Here is a 22,267-nt window from a genome sequence, read left to right as displayed (position 1 = left end):
TCATGTAGTGATATATTTTTTATATATAGATATATAAATAGAGAATTTCTTAATTAAAGGGGCCTATTTTCATTTTTCGCACTGGGCCACTGAATTTCACGGGCCGGCCCTGCCTTAACCATATACCAACTGAAATCAACCAAAAGAAAGTGATCCATCGAACGCTGATAGACCTAAACTAGACAACAACCAAACTTAGTCTAGACCAAATTAAGTAAAACACTATACGTACGTGGTAGTTACAAATCACTACGCTTTCAAACACTTGAGTACAATAGAAAATGAAGCTACTCTTAACTTCAATTTCATTAACAGTGGCGGATCTAAGATTTATAGTCACTAGTGTCACCAGTTAAATCCCCCAAAAAATTTCTATTAGATGTCTTATTTCAATGGTGTCACTAAAAAATGTATACTATCCAGTGGTGTCACTAGTTAAAACTCAAAAAAATTTCCACTATATCGCGTATTTGAGTGGTGTCCCGTGCCAGCACTGGGTACTATATAGATCCGCCCCTGATTTCGTACTAATTCGAAACAAAGTGAATAACATACGTTGGATAGGGATATCATCAGTCTCAAAATAAATATAATGCGAATTTTTATTGTTTAATCTTCGGCGTTCGTGCAAATTAGATCGTGATTAAAATACGCTATGGTGTTAAACAATGAATCGATTAATCAACTCAATTAGATTGAGTAATTATATACCTATATCTAAAAGGCAAAGGCCAAATGAATAGTCCTATTCTTTTTTTCACTTTTCGCAAACTTAACCCCCAACTTTTATTAAAATACAAATCGCACCCCCACTTTATACTCTTATTAAAATACAAATCGCACCCCCACTTTATACGTATATTTTTTTCCCAAATTTCACAAACTAAACCCCCTAACTTTTATTAAAATACAAATCGAACCCCCACTTTACTAATTTTTTTTTTTTACTAAGATTCAATTTTCACAAACTTAACCCCCTAACTTTTATTAAAATAGAAATCGAACTCTCACTTTATACGTATATTTTTTTTTCAAATTTCACAAACTTAACCCCCTAACTTTTATTAAAATACAAATCGAACCCCCACTTTACTAACTTTTTTTTTAAATAAAACCCGAACGCTAAAAGAAGCAACTTTCACAAAAGGAACAACCCTTCAATGTAGATGTCGAAATTTTTTTTTTTTTACAAAATAGATCAAGACTTTTTTTTAACTCGCATTCAAAACGGAGCCCCGGCGCGAAGCGAGGGCTCCACAACTAGTTAATATCTAAGAATGTAGAGAGGAAAAGTAGATCTCTCATTGATAAATATGATCAGAGAAGAGAAAGTAGATCTCTCATTTCATTGCCTCATATATGTAAAATGTGAATAAGGGATATTAAGAACAATAGTAGATGACCTTATTTATAGGCAAATGTGGTACTACAAAGTGTAGTACATATGTGGATGACGTGCCACACACGTTCGTCTTGTCCAGATCATGGGGCTTACATGTAACACAACCTCGATATCGTCAAGTGTTTCTATCCAGCACGAGCTCTGTTCGGCATGACTCCTGCCCAACATGGATCCTGTTCGGCCCGAATCATATTGGGTCAGATCATATCTGACACGAGTCCTGTCCAGCTCAGTTCCTAGTTCCTATCCGGTCCAAATCCTCACCTGCCCAAATCCCATCCGACATGGATACTGGCCAGTCCAGATCCTATCCCGCCCAAATATGTGGAGACCCGTTTGGGGATACATCATTAGGGGGAAAACGACAGACATATGGAACTTATTATTATTTTCTCCATTTTTTCTTATTCTTTTCTTTTATGTGTATAATAAATGTATTATTGATAAGTGTATGTCCAAGGACAGTCCTTCGATCATCGAATTATTGACATTCATATAAAAATGTTTTTCATTAAACTAACGGGAAAAAAAAAAAAAAAAAAAAAAAAAAAAAAAGGCCATAAAATCTAACTCGATTATTACAACCAGATATTAGTCAATTCCAACCTCCCTTTTCTTGTCTTCAATCATTATCATTATAAGCTTCCACGCTCCCCACTTGAGCACATACCACTCACACTCACCTGGGGACATCTTTTGTGTCTAATTGTCAAGTTCCATGATTTCAATTTACTACTTTTATTTCATGCTTTTATTCTTATCATGAAACCAAGAAATGTTAGGATTACATAAAAAGGTTAGAGAATAACATATGAATTGCTCGGAACAAAGTTTATTTCCAACATAAAAGAAACTTCATGAGCCTAATTAGAAATTTATAGTGAAAGGTTCTTTCTCTAGTTGCTAAAAAAAAACACAAAAGAAAAAGAAACATATTAACACAAAGCATATATAAAGAAACTTCTTGTAATCTACACATTGTAGGTGCTAGCAAATATTTCTTTCACAGTTTCACATATCAAAAATATTTCTCTTGCACTACCATAATATCGTGTAGAGTATATATATATATATATATATATATATATATATATATATATATATATATATATATATATATATATATATATATATATATATATATATATGGGCATGATCAATGGGGAAGTAACCAATCGGGGGGAAGCAAATTTTTTTTTTTCATTTTTTTTCATTTTTTTCCCGGCATCAAGATCACACGAAAATATGAACATTTAGAAGAGACACTTCGTGATGAATGTTATTATTTAGGCGGGAAAACGATCGACAAAAATAACATTCAAGATAATATTGTTCGTGAAGAATATGAACGTTTTTTTTTCATGTTTTGTGAAGTAAAATTTAGCCCGATTTAGAGTTTAGGGTGTAGGGTTTAGGGTTTAGAGTTTGGTGTTTTGGGTTTATTCCATAAACCCAAAACACCAAACCCTAAACCCTAAACCCTAAACCCTAAACTCTAAACCGTTCGTGTTAAAAACTCAATCTAAATCCTAAATCTAAACCCTAAATCTAAACCCTAAACCCTAAATTTCTAAACCCTAATATCTAAACCCTATAAACCCTAATATCTAAACCCCAATAGCTAAAATCTCAAAATACGCTCGAAAAACACGATAATTGTTATATATTACTTCTTCGAGCGTTTTCCCGCCAAAATAAAAACATTTATCACAAAGTGTCTCTACTAAATGTTCATATTTTCATCTCATCTATAATGTTCGTGAATAAAGTTTTTTCAAAAAACGGAAAAAAAAAGTTTTTGCTTCCCCCCGCTTCCCCCGAATGGTTACTTCCCTCTTGATCCTGCCACTATATATATATATATATATATATATATATATATATATATATATATATATATATATATATATATATATATATATATATATATATATATATATATATAGTGTTGTTAAGGACATCAAACAAATAAACGCAAACGATAAAGTATAAACAATCCAAAGAACGTTATTAGTTGTATGTACTTGTATGAGATGCGTATTCTTAAGAAGCAAAATGTTGACTGAAAATAGAATCTGAACAAATAGTACCTAGTTTGTTTGATTTATGTGTAGAACATGCAAATAAGTGAATAACTAAGTTGCTTGAGGAAGTTCATTTTGAGAAGGATCTAGTTCATGAGTTCAAGTAACCTTACCTATTTGTAGAGGTCTTTGGCTAATTATGATTTATGTGCAATCATTTAAGTAGCTTCTTATCAGAGCTTTATAAAATCGGGTTATCGAAAATCACAGGTTTTGGTGTTTATCTATAACCAGATTGCTTAGTTGAGACCCTATGTGATTCGAGGTTATACATAAGAAAGAACAAAACGAAATATATTTTCATGCCACAAGCTTATCAAGAAAGGCAAAAATTCTCAATATAAAAAGGTATAAGGTTTTCTCCTGTTCGGGCTATCCGGGAGCGGGAGTAATGTACGCAGCCTAGCAGGATTACTCTCTGGTTGTTTCCAACCCTTCCCTGGCCACCACATGTAACGACCCGACCAAAACCGTTATTGACGGCGCCGTTAACTTAGGGTTTTGGTCGGGTCGTTACAAGTGGTATCAGAGCGTTGGTTGTAGAGAACTAGGATGCATTAGTGTGTCTAACAGAGTCGTTAGGACGCATTAGTGAGTCTAGACTACAACCGGATAGTTAGCCATTGCATTCTGACATACATTTGCTATAGATAGCACTTACTTGACTACTTGTGCATTATACTTGAATCATTCTTAGGCAAACTTTTTAATGGTACCCAACCTTCATCATACGAACTCGTATTCCGCCACTTTTTGGTAACACACGTAAATTCATGATTCATACACGTATGGATGACGACGACTTCATTAGTCACACTTGTTAGGGAACTCTGTCTCCCGGATTGTTATTTGCCACCGTTTCAACTTACTATCGGTTTCCCACTGGTGTTTCTTACTATCTACTTTTTGGTGTTACTACCATCACTACTCTAGGTGAGTATCGTCATCAACATTTATCACTACGGTTGCGTGCTACTCGTTATCATGACTCGTTACTCTTTTCATACCTAAATACATTATTGTTTGAATCGAACCGATTTGACGTTAACAATCATTTATACATTTCCCGCGGGGAAACGCTTCTTTAGAGTTGTAGAAACTATTTCGATTTAATACGAGTCACGTTTGAGACGTCGTTACATTTTGTTCATTTTAGATTTTCGCGATGACACGAACTTGAATCTATAGAGTGATGTGGGAATGGAGGTATGAGTTAGCGTAATATAACGACACTCGATCAACGTGGTTATATTACGGTAAGACATACCAAAGTTCTAGTGACACGTGATGGTGGTTAGACTCGATCAACCTAAACACCACCATGTGCCATGTACATGACTTCATCTTTTCATGTTTGGACATCCGAAAACTCCGAGAATATTGATAACAACCATACCGGGGACACCCCTTCGACTTTTGTCGAACTGTACTTATGCTTCCGAATGAATTACCGATTCCTCTCGACTTCAACCGTATGTTACACGTGTATACTATCTCGTCCTCGCACAGTCTTATTGACTAATTACGATTTACTCGTTATGCTCGCACCGAGGCGGAAACTTCTCTCTCATCACACTCGTACTTCCGGTTCAGGAAATCTTTACTCTAAACTCTCAATGGGGGGAGAGACTCTCCACGTTATACTAGTATTCACCTCGAGGGTGAATAGTTCCAACGAACGTTTTTTTTCTTTCAGAAACCGATGAGAACTTGCCCCGACGAACGTTTTTGGAAACTGATAAATCTTCCGCGACGCGAATTTTCTTGAGAAACTTGTCCTAACAAACTTGTGCAAATATACCTCACGGAATGTACTTTGTTTCGGATCGAGATCCTCGTTTCACTTCTAGATTTCGGAGTGCCTTACAAAAAGCCTCGGGACCACGTTTAGACATGAGTACCGCGTACCATCCGCAACCCGACGGACCGAACAAACATACGATTTAAGTCTTGAAAACTATAATACGAATTTGTATTACCAACTTCAAATTTACTTGAGGAAAGTATTTTCCTTTAGCTTAATCCTCGTACTACGATGATCTTCATTCGAGTTTTAACGTCACTCCTTTTGAAACCACATGTGACCGGAAACGTCATTCTCCTTTGTCGAACCAAGTAAACGATGATCAATTCATCGGGGCCGAGGTTATTCATGAGCAACCGAGAAAATTTATTCATATTCAGGTAAAACCCTACGCGACTCGTAATCACCAAGAGCTACGCCGATGTTAGACGTAAACATTTCAAATTCCACGTGGGAAACCGCGTCACGTTAAGAGTCGCACCTTGGAAAGGTGCAATCCGTTTCGGGAAACGTAGGAAGCTAAATCCGCGATATTTTGATCCTTTAAATTCTTGGGGTGTTTTGGACCCGTCGCTAGCCGTTTAGACTTTTCCGACTCATTTTGGGTCTCCGTTATCCTACATTCGATGTATCAACTCAAAGACGTGTTTTGCGAAACGAGAACTTGTTATCTTCTTTGATGAACTCACTATCGACGATAAACCTCACTTCCTAGGAGGACCGGAAACCATAAAATCATGGAACCAAACCTTAAAACGACATACGACCCCGACCTTCAGGTTCGTTGAAATACCCTAGAACGTACTTCTCCTTCATTCGTAGAATTGGCAACACAAAATCTCGAGGAAGATTCAACAACTACTACTTCCAACTAAATTTCGGGACGAAATTTCTTTTGAGACGTGGATAATGTAACATCCCGCGTTTTTCCATTAAATTTAATTTTAACACCGTCTTTTTTTTTTAAAACATAATCTTTCGTATTTAAATTAATAGTTTCCGTGAGTAACGTTCATTATATTCCCGCTATTTAATTTTGACATCACCCGTTTACTCGAGCGTTTTAAAAATATTCGTTTGGTTAATTACCGCACCCGCTTTGAAACTTGAGGGACCAATCTCGTCACTTGGCCAAATTGGGGCAACTAGTCACCACCTCCCCACCTTCCTCACCATTCAATCACCTCCATCTCTCTCTCTTTCTCTCTAGCAAGAACACACACAAACACCCAATTCAAACATTCATCATCTAAATTCGGATCGGGAAGCAAACTTCAAAACAAATTACATATTCGTGATCCTCTCTTCATCCTCTACAATTTGATACCAACTTCATCTCGTTTGGGTAACATTTCTAAAACTCCAGATTTCTCTAAATTCGTGTTTTTGACTTGAAATGGTGTTAGTTAGTGTCTATGGCTCGTGTATAACATGAATATATGTTTTGTTTGTTCGATTTGTTGTTTTGAGTAACTAGTTTGAACACTTGAAAATGGGTTTGCTTAATCTTTGATTTTGGAAGATTAAATGTTGTTAAATTGTTAAAGTTCATGTTTTAATTGTGTTACTAGTATCACTAGCTTCATTTTGATGTGTAGGTTGATTTGTAAAACTTCAAAAACATGATTAATGATTTTGTGATTCTTGATTAGGGTTTGATCGTTCTTGAGATGAACTTTTTTGATGCTTGAATACCATGAAATGTTAATTGTTAGTATTTAGTTGTAATGCATGTTTCATTACCTTCAAAACGGCATATCATATGTGTGAATTGAATTCCCGAAACTTAAAATGCATTTTGTGAACTTGAAACTTTGAAAATGGACTTTTAAATGATCACTTGACGAGAAATCGGTTATGGAAAATGTTGTTTTTGTTTGATGAAACATGTTTAGTTGTGTTCCTTGTCAAAAGAGCTTTCCAACGGTATAAGATACGCTTTCTAATTGTTTACGGTTTGAGTTTTGCGTTTGTTTGAAATTTTACCAAGCCTTGAACAAGTGAAACAGGCCTGGGACCAGGCCACGGCCATTGTCGCGGCGCGACAGGCCTGGCCGCGGCGCGACATAAGCCGCGTCCAGATTCTGTTTCCCTTGACCTTTTTACTAAAAATGTTTGACATGTTCTAGACCTCCAATCTACATGCAACTTGTTTTAACATGCTTATATATGAATAACTAGCATAGAAAAATAGTTCGGGACCCGACCCGAACGTGTTGACTTTTTCGTTGACTTTGACCAAGTTTGACTTTTAGTCAAACTTAACCAAACTTTTATACAATCGTTCTAACATGCTTTTATACTTGATTCTTGCATGAAACTTGACAACGTGATTCACATGCTATACTTAATCGAGTCGTAACGAGCCATAGGACTAATTGAACACATTTCACCCGACCTTGTGTCGTAACCGGTTAATTGATATAACTTACTTGTTTAGGTCAAGGCTAAGCAACTTTCATGCACACGTTTACTTGTTGAAGTACTTTTATACTCGTGCACTCGAGGTGAGATCATAGTCCCACCTTTTCAACAACTTTTATTCTTTTAAATCGTGGGCTGAGAAACATATACATTACATACTTATATACATTTCACATGTATATATACTTTTCATACTTTTATACTTTGAACACAAATACGAATACAAAGATACAGACGAGTTAGAACAAAAGTCCTCAATCCAATTATCATTAGTTCCACTTGCAGGGTGTAAGTGTAAGCGAGTGATTATGTTGTGTGGCCATACGGGTTTAACGAACCCTCATTCAGACGGTTCGCTACCGTTAGTGGATGAAATATAATTTCAACGTGCATAGTATATGTTCTAACACTATATTCAAAATTCAGAGGGAAGATTCAGTTAAGCTTTGGTAATTGGGTGCTCGCAATACAAACTACATTCTTCGGAATAAATACGATTTGGATAATCATCTATACAAACTATTGTGGTTCAAAAACAACGTTTACAAATACATCTATGATTTCACCAACGTTTTTCGTTGACAGTTTTCTATATGTTTCTCAGGTTCATACTTGGCTATTTGATACATGCTTCCGCGTACATTCATACTTGCTTGGGGTCAAGCATACATGCATACACTCTGATTTCATGCTTGGAGTCAAGCATACATACGTGCATACGCTAGTGATAGCACCTTTGGATTCAAACATATTGTTTACATACTTACGCTATTTATAGCAACTGTGTTTTTAAACTAATTATGTCGCAAGTTATTTCATTTATACTTTATGACTTTTGTAAACTTAGACTTGTTGTCGAATGGTTTTGTAAACTAAACTTGCAAGTCTTGTACCTTTCAAATGAATGCGACATAATTTTGGTCAAACGAGTCTCATATAGGGACTACGACCACGCAACGGGACCTAAGTTAACGGCGCCGTCAATAACGGTTTTGGTCGGGTCGTTACACCACAAAATATTCGTCTAAGACATGATTCAAACCTGAGACCTCTTGCAAGAAACTCTAGGCCCCAACCATCGGACTATCTCAATATGCATCAAGATAAGAACATTATTCGCAAAGTTAAAAACAGAATCAGAATTTGAAGATGATTTTTGAACCAAAATTATGATCCAACACCCAGAAACTGGTCAAGTTCATACTAGTAATTACGGTAGCCATTGCCCTTTCCATTAGTAACGCCACCATACTAGTAATTACGGTAGCCCACACCCAGAAACTGGCCACGTTCATACTAGTAAGTTTGATCAGCTAGCATAAGCTTATTGCCCTTCTAAAGTCTCCACATATATATTACGACGAGCAATAGCATTTTTCTTTACAGTTGATGACCTACTCTGTAAACACACATATCTAAAGGTGGTTTCTATTTCTTAATCAACCGGCCTTTTTCACTTTTGTCATAATTAAATTCTATTGTTGTAATTCATCAAAGAATCATTGAATATATCATGAGACGTATCGCATAGTTCTCTCGAAAGTTTGATGTTGTAGGAAAGTGCAGAAGAATCAATCGTCCTACCATTCCCTCCAAAAAAGTATAATCCCGATGTTCCCTGCATTCACTTCAATTATTTTGATGTTTTAGGTGTCTAAATCACAGATTTGAAAGCGATTTATTAGTTGATATTGAATAACTAGAATCATAAATTAGTGGTAATACTTAGATCAGTCTATCTAAATGATAGTTTATGTATGTGCTTTTTTGGATTACACTTATTATTATTCAAAACAAATTTATTAAGTTGTAAATAAATAAAAAGAGTTTAGAAAGTTGAAATGAGTTACCGAAGGGGCAAGGGCCGCGTCGAGAACTGAAGAGATACCAGCCTCGGGTGACTTTGTCAATGATGAAGATAAAAATTTTAAAGCACGTTTTTGGTTATAATGATGAAGTGAAGATAAAAACAGGAGGAATCTTTGTCAACCGAAATCAATTTTATTTTTATTTACGATTATTAAGTGAAAAACAAATAGAACCCGGAAAATTGGAAATACATACATTACTGAGATCGGTTTAGAAGATTCTTGTGTGAGGTTAACTTGTCGATGGAGTTCGTACGAGAAGAGAAGTATACATACTTAAGCAAAACAGTGTGTGTGTTAGACCACTCCCAACCATGACGCCGTCATGGGCATTTCCTCAGCGCCACATCAGCTTTCTCTCTCCTCCTTTCTCACCACTTCCTCCCATAACACTCCCATAACACACCATTGCCAACCATGACATACTTTCTCAATTTTTTTTTTATTTTTATTATTATTATTTATTATTTTATTATTATTAATTATATTTATATATTTATATTTATATTTATTAATTGTATTAGTTTTATAAATTATTAATTTTAATCAAAATTAGAAAATTTCTACGGAGTAAAATGTAAAACTGTATATTTTTTTTGTCTAGTTTTAAACACCATTCAATAGTCACCTACCTCACCTACCCACTATATATATTATATTATATATACTGAATATTGAATAATATTAATATAAATATATATAAAGATGCCAAATGTTCATCTTCAACCTTCCATTCCTTCATTTTATATTTTCTCAAACCTGCAACAAAAATTAACAAAAAAATTCGGAGGTAACAAAAAAGCAACAAAATTCGTTTAAACAGTCCAAAAAAGCAACAAAATTCGTCCTGGAATATGCTTGTGGAAGAAAACTTGCAGCACGAAATGGAGAGAGAAACATGAGGGCGGCCGAGGGCGGCAGGAATGCCATCGGCGCCCTCGGAGGGAGTTACCCATGACAAGGTGGAGGGCGGGCCGCTGGGAATGGTCTTAGTGCTAAAAGGGTGAAATATAAATTATTGTATTAACTTTAAAGATGTTTCACATTTTCTTACATTTCGAGTACTCGTAGATCTGAGCACAAGGGTAGTGGTTAAGTTCTGAAAAACATGTGCCAGAAATAATCTCATTTTTTGGCCGAAAGCCGCTAGTAACTGGAAATTAGATAAAGAAAATTCATTAACTCCTCATTATTATTATTTAAAATTAAAATTACTATATTAACTATTAGACAAAAATTATAAATAGTAATTAGAGATATTTTCGTTCTTTCACCTTTTTTTTTTCTTCTTATTTTAACTAAATTTTATTACACCAACAAAGCTTCATACACTTTTTTCAAAAATTCAAATCGACCCCTACACTTTTTCAAAAATTCAAATCGATCCCCCAAACAGGGGGTAACGTGTCAAATAACCATTTTCATAAAAAATCTTAAATAAATTCCACCCAAATATTCAACAGGTCATATCTTCTCTATAGCAACGAGTTAAATTTTCCCGACACCATCGTTAAACTCGAAATAATTTTAGGAATACAATGTCACTAACTATACGCAAAACGGAGGCTTTTAAAAAAACGCTAAATATTTAGGGTATGTTTTATACATGTTGATTTTGCGTTAAATTTTTAAAAGTCGACAATTCCATAGCGAAACGCGGAGATGCACATATATTGTTAATTTAAAATAACATTTAGATCTTTCACGGGTTATACCTTTTAGTTCGACTCGAGTTGCCCTTCAACGACATCATTATTAACCACGAAATAATTTTACAAAATTAACGCAATAAAATACATCGAAAACCAAACCCCCGGCGCGAAGCGAGTGTTCGAAAACTAGTTAAAACTATAGTAAGAAAACGAGCTTCAATTAGATCAATCAGTCATAAAAACTCACCATTGCGATGCGTAAATGATGTGAGATTAAGTATACGTGAAGGAACTGGACTTTCCTTTAGAAGGGGGAGTAAGAGATGGGTCAGAGAGAATGCACCGATGTAATTAGTCCCATCATCCTGTTAAAACAAACAACAAAATACTACATACTTTGCCTTTGTTTTATTATTTAATTTAAATAAATAATAACAAAAAAGGGTTACCGATCATGTCCTTCAGAAGTGAGACGACCTGCTGTTGCAAGTATCCCAGCATTATTTATGAGAAGCTGAACAGATGGATGAATTTTCGAGTCCGAAAGCCATTTTTCAAGAGATTCTTTGAATCTCATCATAGATGAGAAAGATGACAAGTCAACTTGAAATGCTTCTAAATGCGCCTCTTTGTTCTGTTTTCTGATGTCGGACATTGTCAAAAAAAGAAGCTGACAACGAGTGTATTTGAGTCAAATGACATAATTACCCTCTAGCAACAGGCAATATTGAAGATTTCCAGCCTACAATCTAGAAGCCCACCTTCTAGATATTCAAAATAGGCAACCTTGACAACTCATATGAAAGTAGCAAACTTGAACACGATGACGGCCGCCAACTTCCGCCAACCTTCTTCGTTCACACCATTCACCGCCATAGAATTTTTGCTATAAATAGAGATGCAAACTTTCATTGTAAATCATCCTAAATCACTCAGAGAAGTGTAATCACAACTTAGAGAGTGTGTGTGAGTTTTGAGAGTTTTTTTTGTAAGAGTTTTGTAATACTCTGTAAATCTATTCTTGTGAGTAATAGAGTTGTTTTTCTCTCAAATTTATATCTCCCAACGTCCAGGCGATCCCCTCTTCCTAACAAGTGGTATCAGAGCTTGGTTAGAGACGTTGGTTGAGTTTTTGAGTTTTCTGAAGTTTTCTCAAAATTCAATTTTTAGTGTACCATTGGATTCATCTCGTCGAACCGAGTCCAAGACAAAAAACGGCGACTTAAACGGAGTTATAACGAGCCCAGAAAACGCGGTCAAAGTTTGGTCAACTCGCTGGAATCTCGCCGGAGAAGACGTCCGGTGCCGGAATTTTTGCCGGAGAAGACGATCACTGTAGCAATTCACTGTAGCAGCTGGCGGCACTGTAGCAGCACTGTAGCAGTACTGTAGCGGTACTGTAGCAATTCTGAAATTTTACAATTTGGTCCCTGAAATTTTCAGAATTTCATTCTTGGTCCCTGAAGTTTATAAAAATTATAATTTTGCCCCGTAAGTGGAATTTAAGCCGCGAAGTGTCTATTCCACCATTTTCAACCGTTCCGGACGTAACGGTGATCTCTGTTTTCTACAATTCAACCCCGTTTGTGTTAAAAAATTATTTGTAAGGTGATAATGTTCACAGAAGAGTCAACATCATCTTCCGGAGCTATGATTATGCTCACAGCCAGAAACTACACGCTGTGGAAACCTCGGATGGAAGATCTCCTCAGCTGTTAGGATTTGTTCGATCCTATTGAATTGAAGGGTATAAACCCTGATTCTGCCAAAGAGAAAGAGTGGAAGAAATCAAACCGAAAAACTATTGGTCAGATCCGTCAATGGATTGATCATAGTGTCTTCCACCATGTTGCACAAGAGACAGACGCATATGTCCTCTAGAAAAAGTTGGAGGACATGTACCAGGCCAAGACTGCTCGGAATAAAGCCCTGCTGATGAGGCGTTTAGTCAACATAAAGCTCAAAAGTGGAACTTCAGTTGCCGAGCATACCAGTGAGTTCCAGAACTTGATCAACCAGTTATCGTCTGTAGAGATGCCGCTTGGCGATGAAGTTCAGGCGCTACTGCTACTTAGTTCCCTTCCCGATAGTTGGGAAACGCTGGTAGTAACACTCAGCAACTCAGCCCCAAATGGCAAACTTACCGTGTCAATGGTCAAGGATGCCCTATTTAGTGAAGAGGCAAGGAGAAAAGACATGGGCACAGATCAGACCCATGCCTTTGTCACAGAGAATCGGGGGAGACAGCGAATGAGTAGCAAAAATAAATGGAGAGGCAGAAGCAAGAGCAGGGGCAGGTCAGCTGATGGCAGAAAACCAACATATAAATGCCATCATTGTGGATTAGAGGGACATATGAAGAAGAACTGCTATAGATTGAAAGAGGAACAAGGTCAAAGTAGTTCACAGCCGAAGAATAAGGGTGGAGAAACATTAGTGACTATCTCTGGTGATGTAGCTTATTGTTCAACCCATGATGAGACATGCCTTCACGTCTCACGAGAAGAAGCGGAATGGGTGGTAGATACTGCAGCTTCCTACCACGTGACTCCATATAAAGAATACTTCACAACATACAAAGCTGGTGACTTTGGAGCTGTGAAGATGGGAAATTCCAGTTCCGCTGAGATTGTCGGAATTGGTGATGTCAAGATAAAGACAAGTTCCGGGAGTACAATCACTCTGAAGGATGTCCGCCATGTGCCAGATCTTCGGCTGAATTTACTTTCTGGGATAGCTCTCGACAAACAGGGCTATGATAGTCATTTCAGTAAAGGCACATGGAAATTGTCAAGAGGCGCTATGATAGTCGCTCGAGGACACATTTGTGGCACACTGTACAAGACTCATGTGAAGATCTGCACAGACAGTATTAATGTTGCAGAAAAGGAGGCTTCACAAAATTTATGGCACCAGAGACTCGGTCACATGAGTGAGAAAGGGTTGTCTACCCTAATAAAGAAGGAGCTTATCAATGTAGATAAGGATGCTGCACTAGATCCTTGCAATCATTGTCTGTTTGGTAAGCAGCATAGAGTCTCGTTTAATTCCTCTTCAACGAAAAAATCAGAGTTACTTAGTCTGGTACACTCTGATGTTTGTGGTCCCTTGGAGGTTGAATCAATTGGCGGCAATCGATACTTTCTGACATTTATCGATGATACTTCTCGAAAGGTGTGGGTATATTTCTTACGGACGAAGGACCAGGTGTTCGATTACTTCAAACAGTTCCATGTCATGGTAGAACGTGAGACAGGAAAGAAGTTAAAGTGTCTTCGATCCGACAATGGCGGTGAATACTCTTCCAGGCAGTTCAATGCCTATTGCAGATCATATGGCATCCGACATGAGAAGACGGTCCCACGTACCCCTCAACATAATGGTATAGCAGAAAGAATGAACCGAACAATCATGGAACGTGTTCGGAGCATGCTCAGTATGGCTAAGCTGCCAAAGCCATTCTGGGGAGAAGCAGTCAGAGCCGCTTGTTATTTGATCAACCGATCTCCATCAGTACCACTTAATTTTGAAGTTTCGGAGAAACTTTGGTCTGGAAAGGATCCATCATACTCTCACTTAAGAGTATTTGGATGTTTGGCGTACGCACATGTATCCAAGGAGCTCAGGCAGAAGCTGGATGCAAGGACCACTCCATGCATATTCATAGGCTATGGAGATGAAGAATTTGGATACAGACTATGGGATCCAAAGGAGAAAAAGGTGATCAGAAGTAGGGACGTGGTGTTCCATGAAAGCCAGACAATAGAAGATATTGAAAAACCCACAATATCTCAGAAGTCAAATGTTGCTGCTCAGGTGCCAGAGGCAACAACGGAATCATTCATGAGAAATGAATTTTCAGTGCAAGAAGAAATGCCAGAAGTAGAAGATAATGAGGAAAATGACGGTGCTGAGCAGGGGGAGCCACAACCCCATCTGCCAGACGTTCCAGCACCATCACAAGGTCAAGATGATGGTGGATCTCCTCAGAATGTTCCAGAAGTTTGTAGATCTGAACGAGGTCGGATTCCATCGAGTAGATATCCAGAATCCGAGTACCTTCTACTTACTGAAGATGGAGAACCGGAGAGTTTTCATGAAGCAGTAACTCATAAGGATAAAGAAAAATGGTTGCTCGCAATGCAGGATGAGATGGATTCTCTGCAGAAAAATCAAACTTATGAGATTGTAGAACTTCCACGCGGGAAGAAGGCACTGAAAAATAAATGGGTGTTCAAGCTGAAAAAGGATGGTAGTGGAAAAGTGGTGAAATACAAAGCACGACTTGTAGTCAAAGGATTCCAACAGAAGAAAGGGATTAATTTTGACGAGATATTTTCACCAGTAGTCAAGATGACTTCAATTAGAGTCATACTTGGATTGGCCGCAAGTATGAACTTGGAGCTTGAACAGATGGATGTAAAGACAGCTTTTCTTCATGGAGATTTACATGAAGAAATTTACATGGAGCAGCCAGAAGGTTTTGAGGTTTCAGGAGATAATCTCGTATGCAAGCTGAAGAAAAGTTTGCACGGTTTAAAGCAGGCACCTAGGCAGTGGTACAAGAAGTTTGACTCGTGCATGGTGAGTCACGGGTACAAGAAAACTGCAGCAGATGAGTGTGTCTACATTCAGAAGTTTTCTGAAGGAGATTTCGTTGCTCTTCTACTTTATGTAGATGATATTTTGATCGTAGGGAAAGACGTAACGAAGATCAACCAGCTGAAGAAGGAACTCTCTAAGTCTTTTGACATGAAAGACTTAGGACGGGTGAAATGTCCCGTTCTTATTGATTAAAAACGTTCCATATTAATTGGTTTCGTTGCGAGGTTTTGACCTCTATATGAGACGTTTTTCAAAGACTGCATTCATTTTAAAACAAACCATAACCTTTATTTCATCAATAAAGGTTTAAAAAGCTTTACGTAGATTATCAAATAATGATAATCTAAAATATCCTGTTTACACACGACCATTACATAATGGTTTACAATACAAATATGTTACAACAAAATAAGTTTCTTGAATGCAGTTTTTACACAATATCATACAAGCATGGGCTCCAAATCTCGTCCTTATTTAAATATGCAACTGCGGAAGCTCTTAATAATCACCTGAGAATAAACATGCTTAAAACATCAACAAAAATGTTGGTGAGTTATAGGTTTAACCTATATATATCAAATCATAATAATAGACCACAAGATTTCATATTTCAATACACATCCCATACATAGAGATAAAAATCATTCATATGGTGAACACCTGGTAACCGACATTAACAAGATGCATATATAAGAATATCCTCATCATTCCGGGACACCCTTCGGATATGATATAAATTTCGAAGTACTAAAGCATCCGGTACTTTGGATGGGGTTTGTTAGGCCCAATAGATCTATCTTTAGGATTCGCGTCAATTAGGGTGTCTGTTCCCTAATTCTTAGATTACCAGACTTAATAAAAAGGGGCATATTCGATTTCGATAATTCAACCATAGAATGTAGTTTCACGTACTTGTGTCTATTTTGTAAATCATTTATAAAACCTGCATGTATTCTCATCCCAAAAATATTAGATTTTAAAAGTGGGACTATAACTCACTTTCACAGATTTTTACTTCGTCGGGAAGTAAGACTTGGCCACTGGTTGATTCACGAACCTATAACAATATATACATATATATCAAAGTATGTTCAAAATATATTTACAACACTTTTAATATATTTTGATGTTTTAAGTTTATTAAGTCAGCTGTCCTCGTTAGTAACCTACAACTAGTTGTCCACAGTTAGATGTACAGAAATAAATCGATAAATATTATCTTGAATCAATCCACGACCCAGTGTATACGTATCTCAGTATTGATCATAACTCAAACTATATATATTTTGGAATCAACCTCAACCCTGTATAGCTAACTCCAATATTCACATATAGAGTGTCTATGGTTGTTCCGAAATATATATAGATGTGTCGACATGATAGGTCGAAACATTGTATACGTGTCTATGGTATCTCAAGATTACATAATATACAATACAAGTTGATTAAGTTATGGTTGGAATAGATTTGTTACCAATTTTCACGTAGCTAAAATGAGAAAAATTATCCAATCTTGTTTTACCCATAACTTCTTCATTTTAAATCCGTTTTGAGTGAATCAAATTGCTATGGTTTCATATTGAACTCTATTTTATGAATCTAAACAGAAAAAATATAGGTTTATAGTCAGAAAAATAAGTTACAAGTCGTTTTTGTAAAGGTAGTCATTTCAGTCGAAAGAACGACGTCTAGATGACCATTTTAGAAAACATACTTTCACTTTGAGTTTAACCATAATTTTTGGATATAGTTTCATGTTCATAATAAAACTCATTTTCTCAGAATAACAACTTTTAAATCAAAGTTTATCATAGTTTTTAATTAACTAACCCAAAACAGCCCGCGGTGTTACTACGACGGCGTAAATCCGGTTTTACGGTGTTTTTCGTGTTTCCAGGTTTTAAATCATTAAGTTAGCATATCATATAGATATAGAACATGTGTTTAGTTGATTTTAAAAGTCAAGTTAGAAGGATTAACTTTTGTTTGCGAACAAGTTTAGAATTAACTAAACTATGTTCTAGTGATTACAAGTTTAAACCTTCGAATAAGATAGCTTTATATGTATGAATCGAATGATGTTATGAACATCATTACTACCTTAAGTTCCTTGGATAAACCTACTGGAAAAGATAAAAATATATCTAGCTTCAACGGATCCTTGGATGGCTCGAAGTTCTTGAAGCAGAATCATGACACGAAAACAAGTTCAAGTAAGATCATCACTTGAAATAAGATTGTTATAGTTATAGAAATTGAACCAAAGTTTGAATATGATTATTATCTTGTATTAGAATGATAACCTACTGTAAGAAACAAAGATTTCTTGAGGTTGGATGATCACCTTACAAGATTGGAAGTGAGCTAGCAAACTTGAAAGTATTCTTGATTTTATGTAACTAGAACTTGTAGAATTTATGAAGAACACTTAGAACTTGAAGATAGAACTTGAGAGAGATCAATTAGATGAAGAAAATTGAAGAATGAAAGTGTTTGTAGGTGTTTTTGGTCGTTGGTGTATGGATTAGATATAAAGGATATGTAATTTTGTTTTCATGTAAATAAGTCATGAATGATTACTCATATTTTTGTAATTTTATGAGATATTTCATGCTAGTTGCCAAATGATGGTTCCCACATGTGTTAGGTGACTCACATGGGCTGCTAAGAGCTGATCATTGGAGTGTATATACCAATAGTACATACATCTAAAAGTTGTGTATTGTACGAGTACGAATACGGGTGCATACGAGTAGAATTGTTGATGAAACTGAACGAGGATGTAATTGTAAGCATTTTTGTTAAGTAGAAGTATTTTGATAAGTGTATTGAAGTCTTTCAAAAGTGTATAAATACATATTAAAACACTACATGTATATACATTTTAACTGAGTCGTTAAGTCATCGTTAGTGGTTACATGTAAGTGTTGTTTTGAAACCTTTAGGTTAACGATCTTGTTAAATGTTGTTAACCCAATGTTTATAATATCAAATGAGATTTTAAATTATTATATTATCATGATATTATCATGTATGAATATCTCTTAATATGATATATATACATTAAATGTCTTTACAACGATAATCGTTACATATATGTCTCGTTTAAAAATCATTAAGTTAGTAGTCTTGTTTTTACATATGTAGTTCATTGTTAATATACTTAATGATATGTTTACTTATCATAGTATCATGTTAACTATATATATATATCCATATATATGTCATCATATAGTTTTTACAAGTTTTAACGTTCGTGAATCACCGGTCAACTTGGGTGGTCAATTGTCTATATGAAACATATTTCAATTAATCAAGTCTTAACAAGTTTGATTGCTTAACATGTTGGAAACATTTAATCATGTAAATATCAATCTCAATTAATATATATAAACATGGAAAAGTTCGGGTCACTACAGTACCTACCCGTTAAATAAATTTCGTCCCGAAATTTTAAGCTGTTGAAGGTGTTGACGAATCTTCTGGAAATAGATGCGGGTATTTATTCTTCATCTGATATTCACGCTCCCAGGTGAACTCGGGTCCTCTACGAGCATTCCATCGAACCTTAACAATTGGTATCTTGTTTTGCTTAAGTCTTTTAACCTCACGATCCATTATTTCGACGGGTTCTTCGATGAATTGGAGTTTTTCGTTGATTTGGATTTCATCTAAGGGAATAGTGAGATCTTCTTTAGCAAAACATTTCTTCAAATTCGAGACGTGGAAAGTGTTATGTACAGCCGCGAGTTGTTGAGGTAACTCAAGTCGGTAAGCTACTGGTCCGACACGATCAATAATCTTGAATGGTCCAATATACCTTGGATTTAATTTCCCTCGTTTACCAAATCGAACAAAGCCTTTCCAAGGTGCAACTTTAAGCATGACCATCTCTCCAATTTCAAATTCTATATCTTTTCTTTTAATGTCAGCGTAGCTCTTTTGTCGACTTTGGGCGGTTTTCAACCGTTGTTGAATTTGGATGATCTTCTCGGTAGTTTCTTGTATAATCTCCGGACCCGTAATCTGTCTATCCCCCACTTCACTCCAATAAATCGGAGACCTGCACTTTCTACCATAAAGTGCTTCAAACGGCGCCATCTCAATGCTTGAATGGTAGCTGTTGTTGTAGAAAAATTCTGCTAACGGTAGATGTCGATCCCAACTGTTTCCGAAATCAATAACACATGCTCGTAGCATGTCTTCAAGCGTTTGTATCGTCCTTTCGCTCTGCCCATCAGTTTGTGGATGATAGGTAGTACTCATGTCTAGACGAGTTCCTAATGCTTGTTGTAATGTCTGCCAGAATCTTGAAATAAATCTGCCATCCCTATCAGAGATAATAGAGATTGGTATTCCATGTCTGGAGACGACTTCCTTCAAATACAGTCGTGCTAACTTCTCCATCTTGTCATCTTCTCTTATTGGCAGGAAGTGTGCTGATTTGGTGAGACGATCAACTATTACCCAAATAGTATCAAAACCACTTGCAGTCCTTGGGAATTTAGTGATGAAATCCATGGTAATGTTTTCCCATTTCCATTCCGGGATTTCGGGTTGTTGAAGTAGACCTGATGGTTTTTGATGCTCAGCTTTGACCTTAGAACACGTCAAACATTCTCCTACGTATTTAGCAACATCGACTTTCATACCCTGCCACCAAAAATGTTTCTTGAGATCCTTGTACATCTTCCCCGTTCCAGGATGTATTGAGTATCTGGTTTTATGAGCTTCTCTAAGTACCATTTCTCTCATATCTTCAAATTTTGGTACCCAAATCCTTTCAGCCCTATACCGGGTTCCGTCTTCCCGAATATTAAGATGCTTCTCCGATCCTTTGGGTATTTCATCCTTTAAATTTCCCTCTTTTAAAACTCCTTGTTGCGCCTCCTTTATTTGAGTAGTAAGGTTATTATGAATCATTATATTCATAGATTTTACTCGAATGGGTTCTCTGTCCTTCCTGCTCAAGGCATCGGCTACCACATTTGCCTTCCCCGGGTGGTAACGAATCTCAAAGTCGTAATCATTCAATAATTCAATCCACCTACGCTGCCTCATATTCAGTTGTTTCTGATTAAATATGTGTTGAAGACTTTTGTGGTCGGTATATATAATACTTTTGACCCCATATAAGTAGTGCCTCCAAGTCTTTAATGCAAAAACAACCGCGCCTAATTCCAAATCATGCGTTGTATAATTTTGTTCGTGAATCTTCAATTGTCTAGACGCATAAGCAATCACCTTCGTTCGTTGCATTAATACACAACCGAGACCTTGCTTTGATGCGTCACAATAAATCACAAAATCATCATTCCCTTCAGGTAATGACAATATAGGTGCCGTAGTTAGCTTTTTCTTCAAAAACTGAAACGCTTTCTCTTGTTCATCATTCCATTCAAATTTCTTCCCTTTATGCGTTAATGCAGTCAAGGGTTTTGCTATTCTGGAAAAGTCTTGGATGAACCTTCTGTAGTAACCAGCTAGTCCTAAAAATTGGCGTATGTGTTTCGGAGTTTTCGGGGTTTCCCACTTTTCAACAGTTTCTATCTTTGCCGGATCCACCTTAATACCTTCTTTGTTCACTATGTGACCGAGGAATTGAACTTCTTCCAACCAAAATGCACACTTTGAAAACTTAGCGTACAATTCTTCCTTCCTCAATACTTCTAACACCTTTCTCAAATGTTCACCGTGTTCTTGGTCATTCTTTGAGTAAATAAGTATGTCATCAATGAAAATAATGACAAACTTGTCAAGGTATGGTCCACACACTCGGTTCATAAGGTCCATGAACACAGCTGGTGCATTAGTTAAACCAAACGGCATGACCATAAACTCGTAATGACCGTAACGTGTTCTGAAAGCAGTCTTTGGAACATCATCTTCTTTCACCCGCATTTGATGATACCCGGAACGTAAGTCAATCTTTGAATAAACAGACGAGCCTTGTAGTTGATCAAATAAGTCATCGATTCTCGGTAGTGGGTAGCGGTTCTTGATGGTAAGTTTGTTCAACTCTCGGTAGTCGATACACAACCTGAAAGTACCATCTTTCTTCTTGACAAACAAAACAGGAGCTCCCCACGATGATGTGCTTGGTCGAATGAAACCACACTCTAAAAGTTCTTGTAATTGGCTTTGCAGTTCTTTCATCTCGCTGGGTGCGAGTCTGTAAGGAGCACGAGCTATTGGTGCAGCTCCTGGTACAAGATCTATTTGAAATTCAACGGATCGATGTGGGGGTAATCCCGGTAATTCTTTCGGAAATACATCGGGAAATTCTTTTGCAATGGGAACATCATTGATGCTCTTTTTTCAGTTTGTACTTTCTCGACGTGTGCTAGAACAGCATAGCAACCTTTTCTTATTAGTTTTTGTGCCTTCAAATTACTAATAAGATGTAGCTTCGTGTTGCCCTTTTCTCC

General features: G+C 36.6%; 1 pseudogene; it reads right to left on the bottom strand.

Moving 5' to 3' along the window:
- Window positions 1-8,988: 8,988 nt before the first annotated feature.
- Window positions 8,989-22,267, bottom strand: part of LOC139870116 (uncharacterized) — a 52,519-nt pseudogene continuing 39,240 nt past the window's right edge.

This window comes from Rutidosis leptorrhynchoides, chromosome 10 (assembly GCF_046630445.1).
Source record: "Rutidosis leptorrhynchoides isolate AG116_Rl617_1_P2 chromosome 10, CSIRO_AGI_Rlap_v1, whole genome shotgun sequence".
Classification (NCBI taxonomy): domain Eukaryota; kingdom Viridiplantae; phylum Streptophyta; class Magnoliopsida; order Asterales; family Asteraceae; genus Rutidosis; species Rutidosis leptorrhynchoides.
This window is presented reverse-complemented; position numbering and strand designations above follow the sequence as displayed.